This window comes from Heterodontus francisci, unplaced genomic scaffold (assembly GCF_036365525.1).
Source record: "Heterodontus francisci isolate sHetFra1 unplaced genomic scaffold, sHetFra1.hap1 HAP1_SCAFFOLD_97, whole genome shotgun sequence".
NCBI classification, from domain to species: Eukaryota; Metazoa; Chordata; class Chondrichthyes; order Heterodontiformes; family Heterodontidae; genus Heterodontus; species Heterodontus francisci.
In genome coordinates this window covers 1,849,918-1,858,775 of record NW_027140606.1, presented here as the reverse complement: position 1 = coordinate 1,858,775, position 8,858 = coordinate 1,849,918, and positions in this window count along the sequence as shown.

The window sequence follows — 8,858 nt, the reverse complement described above, 5'->3', positions numbered from 1 at the left end:
CCCACTGCCCCTCTCTTATTCACCAGGTTTTAATCCTTTTTAAATCCACTCCTCTCCCACTGCTCCTCTCTTATTCAAAATCTTTTGTGCTTTTTACATCCACTCCTCTCCCACTACTCCTCTCTCACTCACCAGTTTTTGTTCTTGTTCAATCCACTCCTCTCCCACTGCCCCTCTCTTATTCACCAGATTTTAATTGTTTTTAAATCCACTCCTCTCCCACTGCTCCTCTCTTATTCAAAATGTTTTGTGCTTTTTCGCCATGTGGTGGTGCTTTTTAAATCCATTCCTCCTCCACTGCTCCTCTCTTATTTGCCAGGTGTTGGTGCTTTTTAAATCCACTCCTCGCCCGCTCCTCCTCTCTTAGTTGCCAGGTTTTGGTGCTTTTTCAATCCACTCCTCTCCCTTTGCTCAACTCTTATTCACCAGGTTCTGGGTCATTTTATATCCACTCCTCTCCTGCTGCTCATCTCTTATTCACCAGGTTTTGGGGCATTTTAAATCCACTCCTCTCCCGCTGCTCCTCTCTTATTCACTAGGTGTTGATGCATTTTAAATGCACTCCTCTCCCACTGCTTATCTGCAAATCACCAGGTTTTTGTGGATCTCCTTGTATTTCAAATGAATTTATTGAGAGATACAGCACTGAAACAGACCCTTCGGCCCACCGAGTATGTGCCAGACAGCAACCACCCATTTATACTAATCCTACATTAACCCATGTGCCCTACCACATCCCCACCATTCTCCTACCACTTACCTACACTAGGGGTAATTTACAATGGCCAATTTACCTATCAGCCTACAAGTCTTTGGCAGTGGGAGGAAACCAGACCACCCAGCGGAAACCCATGCGGTCACAGGGAGAACTTGCAACCTCCGCACAGGCAGTAACCAGAACTGAACCGGGGTCGCTGGAGCTCTGAAGCTGCGGTGCTAACCACTGAGCCACTGTTCCGACCCTACTCCAGAGAATACAGGCCCATAAATTACCAGGTTTTTGTGGATCTCCTTGTCCTTCAAATGAATTCTTCTTTGATTGCTTGAGATAAGTTCTCTTATCAATTTAATTTTGCTGACGGATTCCTATTTCTTATGCGCAGGCTGGGTGTTATTGCGTGGAGTTTTACATTAAAGGCAGAAATGCTTGAAACTATCTCTCCTTCTCAATAACTTTGTCACAGAAGATAAAAAAAAGCCAACGTTTTTGAGAAGGCAAAGCCTTGAAACTAAATTGTGACAATTCTGTGACATTTGATGTCGACAAATAGGTTCTGTAATTTTTAAAGCTGCTGGATCCCTTGCTGTGGTATCAGTTCTCATGTGACCCTGGAAACTGTTGTCACCTGTTTAAAAAAACACAAAGAGCCCTTGTAGCTCTGCCCCAAAACCCAATGAATTAATTTGTCCAATTTTATTTGTCAATTTCGAAATTGAAAGTCTACTAATGTCCAATATATAAATTTTACTCTCAGCGATGCAAATGATGTGTGGTGAATTAAATGAATAATACAGCTGCAGTCGGGTTAATTTATTTGCTTGACTCCAAAGGGGGCGGAGCAAAACATTCTCAGATGCATCACATTATATAACATCGTTGAAAAAAATCTCAATTGAAAGATTTCGTCTGCCCTACCATATCTTAAATGACGTTTATAACTTCCTTGTATTTCTCCTCGAAGACTCCTTTAACATTTTTAACAACATGAATTCATTTATTCTCTTTACATATTTTCGTACCTTTGATCACTGGTGGGTCCATTAATTTCTCTACATTCGCCAAAAGGGTTTTCCTCCCAAGATGCGAATTGGCCAGTCTCATGAACACGAGATCCTTCTTTCCTCTCAGAAAGCATTCACAATGTGCCAAGTCCCATCTGGGGTGTTATAATCTAACAATCAATAAGATAGGGGTGGTTGTACCCGCATCTAAGGTGGTAACAGACTTGACAGCACAAAGCATGTTGTAAATCGACTTTATTGAGAGATAAAGGGAAAGACAAGTTTGTTCAGTTTTTAGATTAACCACATTCACAAGCTCAGGCAGTAATTAACAGTCTAACACAGATACGACATACAAACATGCGAATTAGGGGCAAGATTAGGCCATTCGGCCCTTCGAGCCTGCTCTGCCATTCAATAAGTTCATGGCTAAAGTGATTACTCCAGATTTCCACCTGCCCCCGATCACCTTCGATCCCCTTGCTTATCAAGAATCTATCTATCTCTGCCTTAAAATATTCAAAGACTCTGCGTCCACCAGATTACGAATTGAGGAAGAGAATTCCAAAGACTCACGACCCTCTGAGAAAAAAAAAATGTCTCTGCCTTATTTTTAAACAGTGACCCCTGCTCCTAGTCCCCAAATTAGAGATTGGACAGCAGAGCGCAGAACTATTTCTCTTTTAGGTTTTGCCATTCAGGTTATTTGTCGGTCTCTCTCTCTTGTATCATTGTTGTTCGAAAATTCTCTGCCATACAATATCAAAGACATGACTCCTTTTAGCCTGGCAGCTTTCCAGTTAACCCTCCCCTCTCCCAATCAGTGATTAGTCTTGTATTAAAGAATGCCTTTCTGAACGAACCAAGAATATTTTTGTGATGGATGCTAACCTTTTGAATTTGTGCAATTAGTATCCCTTTGTGTTGACCACTTTATTGCAAGGCTATTAAGTTTTGAGGTTTTTTAAAATCTCGTTACGAGACAAATCTACGCAGGCTGTTTTCACTGTCTGCTCTCAATGTCTCACTCTTTTTCTGCAAATAAGCAATTTAAAACTTGGCATAATCTCCCAGAATCCCTCTCCCTTAGTTTTTTCCTATACTGTGCCCTATTTCCTAAATTTTCCCACTTTACCATACTGCAACGAAGGGGTTGAAGGAAGCTAAATGTTAGTTCACAATAAACGTCAATTGTTAGATATATTTCTAGCCCAGTGACATTATCACGCCATGACTGTCTCCCAATGGAAGTGTACAGTGTTTGCCCCCTAATATCACCCACAGTAGTTTATAGACTGTAACCCTGAAGGTGGTCCCGAATCAGAATCTCAAAGTTCACAGTTTAACTGGGAAAAGACAGGAACAGACTAAGATGGGATTGTTTTTGTCCCTGGATTCTGTGCACCCTGTAGACGGGGGCAGTACCACTAAAAGATACCAATGTCAGAAGTATGGGGAGATCACGGATGGAGGTTTGGAGGAGTGGCTGGAGATGAGGAGTGGTGAGGACATGAAAGAATTTTAACCCAGTGGTAAGAATTATAAATTGTAGTACTTAGAGGACTGGGAGCCAATACAGGTCAGTTAGGATGAAGATTTTGGGTGAGATGGACTTGGTGAGGGTTGGACATGGAAGCAGGGATTTGGAGAAGTTGATAGTGAGGGAAGGTGGAATTTGGGGGTCTGGTCAGCAGTGAACTGCTGTAAAGGAGTCAGGAGTTGGCAAAGATCCAATTTTACTGGAGCTATTAACCATGATAGAATAAGCGGGAATATCTGCAGTGAGAGAGCGGAGAGAAGATTTTCTTGTATTCCTTCATGTGATGTGAGCTCCGCTGGCATGATTAGCATTTGTTGCCCTTAACAACTTGCTGGGCCATTTCAGAGGGCATTTAAGAGTCAGCCACATTGCTCTGGGTCTGTAGCCACATATAGGCCAGACCAGATAAGGATGGCAGATTTACTTCCCAGAAAGCAATTAGCGATCCAAATGGGTTTTCACAGCAATCTGTGATAGTTTCATGGCACCAATACAGAAACTAGCTTTCAATTGCACAATTTTGGTAATTGATTGAATTTCTATTGTAGCAGATGTCATGGTTGGATTTTAACCCTTGTCCCCAGGCCATTAAGTTGGGCCTCTGGATTACTAGCTCAGTGATATTTTCACGACGTGACAGCCTCCCCAATGGATGTGTACAGTATCTCCCCCCTAGTTTATGGCAGTAACCCTGAACGTGGTCCAAAACCAGAGACTCAAAGTTCACATTTTAACTGGGAAAAGGCAGGAACAGAGTGAAACTGGATTGCTTTTGTCCCTGGATTCAGTGTCCACTGCAGACAGATCAGTCACAAAAGAAACGCCAAGGGTGAACAAGGTCAACACAATAATATGGAAATTGTAAATGCCGCCACTCATAATTGTAGCATCCATCCAGTATGAGTACAGATTTCATATTTATTCCCGAGAGAGGTCTTCCTAAGAAAATGTCATTGAGATTGAAATGGTTGTGTTTTATCCACCACATTATATAGATCAGAGTCAAAGCTACAGATGTAATGTGTTTGTTCAGGTGAGTGTAACTACTAACAATGATCATGGGTTCAACCATGTCAGTGGAGACGTATCCCCTGTATAAATCAGGACCCACTGGAATGGATCAGCTCACAGTGCCTGCTGTGCTCATGGTTTCAGGCTAACAGAAGTCTCTGCTTCTCACAGAAATGGGACATTCATTAATCTATCAGATAGAAAGCATTTATTATCCTGTACTTGCAGCAATTGGAGTTCCTGGTAAGCCAGTATATCAGTTGATAATGGTGTAACTCGATGTTAACTGTGCTGCTGTACTCGGTATTATTTCTCACTGTGTGTGTTACACAGCCGCCTGTTCTTTTCCAGCAATTTACTGATGGAATCTGCTCATTGTCTACTCTTTCCGTTTTGCAGGAGTCCCATTATATCTTGAATGGCATTGGTTTAAGTAACCCTGGAATTCTTACCGGATTATTCTGCATTTTGTATGTATTTGAATGAGGTAGCTCAGTTAGGATCAAGAACCAAACCATGAGGACTATTAATAGATTCATTATGTGGATCTAACTGGTCCTGGAATATTTCTATGCATTATTTATTTTCAGTGATTGATAATGAGACTTCTCACAGTCTCAGTATTGCAAGGGGACAGAAAAATGTCTTCCCTCCCCAATAACATGTTTTATTTTAACTGGGATTTCAATGTATTTATTGGTTATCACTCTGAAAAAACATTATTTCATTCTGTGTTTGTCTGATGCTGCTTCAGAGGTCTGGGTACTGAACTGAGTTTGCTGCTGCCTCTTTCACATCTCCTTCTCTGCTTCACTGTGGAGTCTTCACTGTCACTGGAACACATTGTAAAATGGAAAGTATTGATGTGATGTTTTATTGGTTTACACTCTTATCAGTTGGAATCAAGAGTCTTTCCATTTATCTGTAGATTATCATCTACAGTGCTGATGTTGGTGTTTTATTAATTTAACAATCCCACATTCTAACGGTGTACTTTATAATTCCAGGCGAAGGAATTTCAATGATTGAGAGGTTTGTCTAGAAGAAGCTGTCGATTCTGTTTACTCCATGTATTGTGCATGAAGTGATGAGTGTGGGTGAACAGGTGGAGACTTTGGTGTTCTGTAGACACATTAAATTATTCACAGAAGTTGCACCATTGAACAAACTGACTCTGAGAATAGAATCATTGAACATGGGGCTGGTGAACAGAACACAGGTGCAGAATGTTAGGAATAAATCGTATGTGAAACGCAGCATTATGTAACAGTTTGCAGGGTATGAGTGCTCCAGAGAGATAGGGAGGGCGACTGAGAGAAGGAATGAAAAAGGAGCAGGGAAAATGATAACCAGAAGGAAAGAAAATGGAAAAAAACCAGTGGTGTGAATAATACACTATCATTAAGTGCTGGAATATCCAGAACAATTAGTGAGAGAAACTGTGAGTTGAAGGTGTCTGTTGTCAGATTGTGTTCATTTTACTGCTGGACTTGATCCTCTACGTTTATTTCTGTCAGGTTCCCTTTTTGTTCTGTGGAAAATTCTTACTCCTCACTTACTGACTGAATACACATAACAGATTCAGTTCCTCACTGATGGTAATTCTTTTTTAAATACTGCAATTCAAAATCTCTGTGACTGCTGAATTCAATAAAGAATGAGGTTGATATCAGTAATATATTTAAATTTATATTTAATTGCCTGTACAAACTAAATATATTGACTATATTGTATAAACAATGAGCGGTTCTCCAACACCAATAACCACATGTATTATTGTTTGAATGTATTAATTGCGTTGTGTTACTTGGATCTAAAGATTAGATTTCCTCTAACATTCTGCTGCAGTCTCTCCCTGTGAATCTCACCCTCTCCTCTCACTGTTTTGAATTTTCTGTCTCCTCATCCATTGCTTCAGTTTATCCATTTTCCCAAACCGTCTGCTCCTGTCTCTCCTCCAGCTCCAACATGTTCCTTTCCTTCTCTCCCTCCCAATCACACTCACTGGCTCCACCTCCAAATAAATCACAACCTCAAACTCACCGCAACAGTTTTCAGTGTTTTCCCATTTTGTACCATTCCCTGTCGGCTCTCTGAACCCACAGCAATAAACTATCTGCACATGCTGCTGTCCTCAATCCTTCCCGACCAGCAGTCTGGAGCTAAACTCCCATTTAACACATTGGATTCCATCTCTGTAGAACTCCTCCTCATTTCCACACCGGTACTGCATCCTCACTCAGTATTTCCAGTAGATCCGGTGCTGGCTTTATTCACTTTTTGTATCAATTTCCCAATTCATTATTAATAATTGTGTTTCAAACATTTCACTGTGACAAAGCACTGCCCAGGTCAATGAATCAGTTTTCACTATTAGATGCAGCAACAAAGCTGGAAATTTCAGCCCAGATCCTGTCAAACTGCTGCTTTGTCTCCAGGTCTGATCAGTAATTTCTCTGCTTCCTTTTCCCTGTCTTCCAGTCAACTTGGTGGCGATTGTGATCCTGTCCCGAGGAAGGTGCGGTCTCTCCAGATGTATCACTGTCTACCTGGTGGGAATGGCAGTGTCTGATCTCCTGCTCGTTATCACTGAGCCCATATTGTACATAATTGTTATAATGTACTTCCCATATTCATTCCTGAGAATTACTCCTGTGTGTTCTCTTACTTTCTTTCTGTTTTCTGCAGCCACAGATATTTCTGTTTGGCTCACAGTCATTTTCACCTTTGATCGATTTGTAGCCATTTGTTGTGAGAAGCTGAAAACAAAATATTGCACCGAGAAAACAGCGGCTGTGGTTGTAGGAACAGTGAGTGCGCTGGGCTGTTTAGAGTCTCTCCCCTGGTACTTTACACAGGAACAAGATTACATGATTGATAATGTTCCCATGGGTTGTCTTTACAAACTGAGTTATTTTACTTCCCCCTGTCTCACTGCAGTTACTGCCCCTCTCACCATCTCCCTCTGCTGGTGCCCTGTTTCAGTGCAGTTACTGACCCCTCTCAGCATCTCTATCTGCTGGTGTCCCTGTCTCACTGCAGTTAATGACCCCTCTCACCATCTCCCTCTGCTGGTGCCCTGACTCAGTGCAGTTAATGCCCCCTCTCACCTTCTCTATCTGCTGGTGTCCCTGTCTCACTGCAGTTAATGACCCCTCTCACCATCTCCCTCTGCTGGTGCCCAGTCTCAGTGCAGTTGCTGCCCCCTCTCACCATCTCTATCTGCTGGTGTCCCTATCTCACAGCAGTTTATGCCCCCTCTCACCATCTCTATCTGCTGGTGTCCCTATCTCACAGCAGTTAATGCCCCCTCTCACCATCTCCATCTGCTGGTGTCCCTGTCTCACTGCAGTTACTGGCCCACTCTCACCATCTCCCTCTGCTGGTGTCCCTGTCTCGCTGCAGTTACTGCCCGCTCTCAACATCACCATCTGCTGGTGTCCCTGTCTCACTGCAGTTACTGCACCCGCTCACCAGATCCATCTGCTGGTGTCCCTGTCTCACTGCAGTTAATGACCCCACTCACCATCTCCCTCTGCTGGTGCCCTGTTTCAGTGCAGTTACTGTCCTGACTCTCACCATCTCTATCTGCTGGTGTCCCTGTCTCACTGCAGTTAATGACCCCTCTCACCATCTCCCTCTGCTGGTGCCCTGTCTCAGTGCAGTTAATGCCCCCTCTCACCATCTCTATCTGCTGGTTTCCCTGTCTCACTGCAGTTAATGACCCCTCTCACCATCTCCCTCTGCTGGTGCCCAGTCTCAGTTCAGTTACTGCCCCCTCTCACCATCTCTATCTGCTGGAGTCCCTATCTCACAGCAGTTAATGCCCCCTCTCACCATCTCTATCTGCTGGTATCCCTGTCTCACTGCAGTTAATGACCCCTCTCACCATCTCCCTCTGCTGGTGTCCCTGTCTCACTGCAGTTACTGCCCCCTCTCACCATCTCTATCTGCTGGTGTCCCTATCTCACTGCAGTTACTGCCCCCTCTAAACAAATCCCTGTGCTGATGATCCTGTGTCACAGCAGGTCCTGTCCCACTCTCAAAATCTCTATCTGCTGGTGTCCCAGTTTCTCTGCAGTTACTGCCCCTCTCACCATCTCCATCTTCGGTCCCTGTGTCACTGCAGTTGCTGCACCCTCTCACCATATCCAGCTGCTGGTGTCCCTGTCTCACTGCAGTTAATGTCCTGACTCTCACCATCTCCATCTGCTGGTGTCCCTGTCTCACTGCAGTTAATGCCCCCTCTCACCATCTCCATCTGGTGGTCTCTCTGTATCACTGCAGTTACTGTCCCCCTCTCACCATCTCTATCTGCTGGTGTCCCTGTCTCGCTGCAGTTACTGCCCCCTCCCACCATCTGCATCTGCTGGTGGCCCTGTCTCACTGCCGTTACTGCCCCCTCTCACCATCTCTATCTGCTGGTGTCCCTGTCTCACTGCAGTTACTGCCCCCTCTAACCAACTCCCTCTGCTGATGCCCCTGTCTCTCTGCAGTCCCTGTCCCCCTCTCAACATCTCTATTTGCTGGTGCCCCAGTCTCACAGCAGTTACTGCCCCTCTCACCATCTCCATCTGCTGGTGTT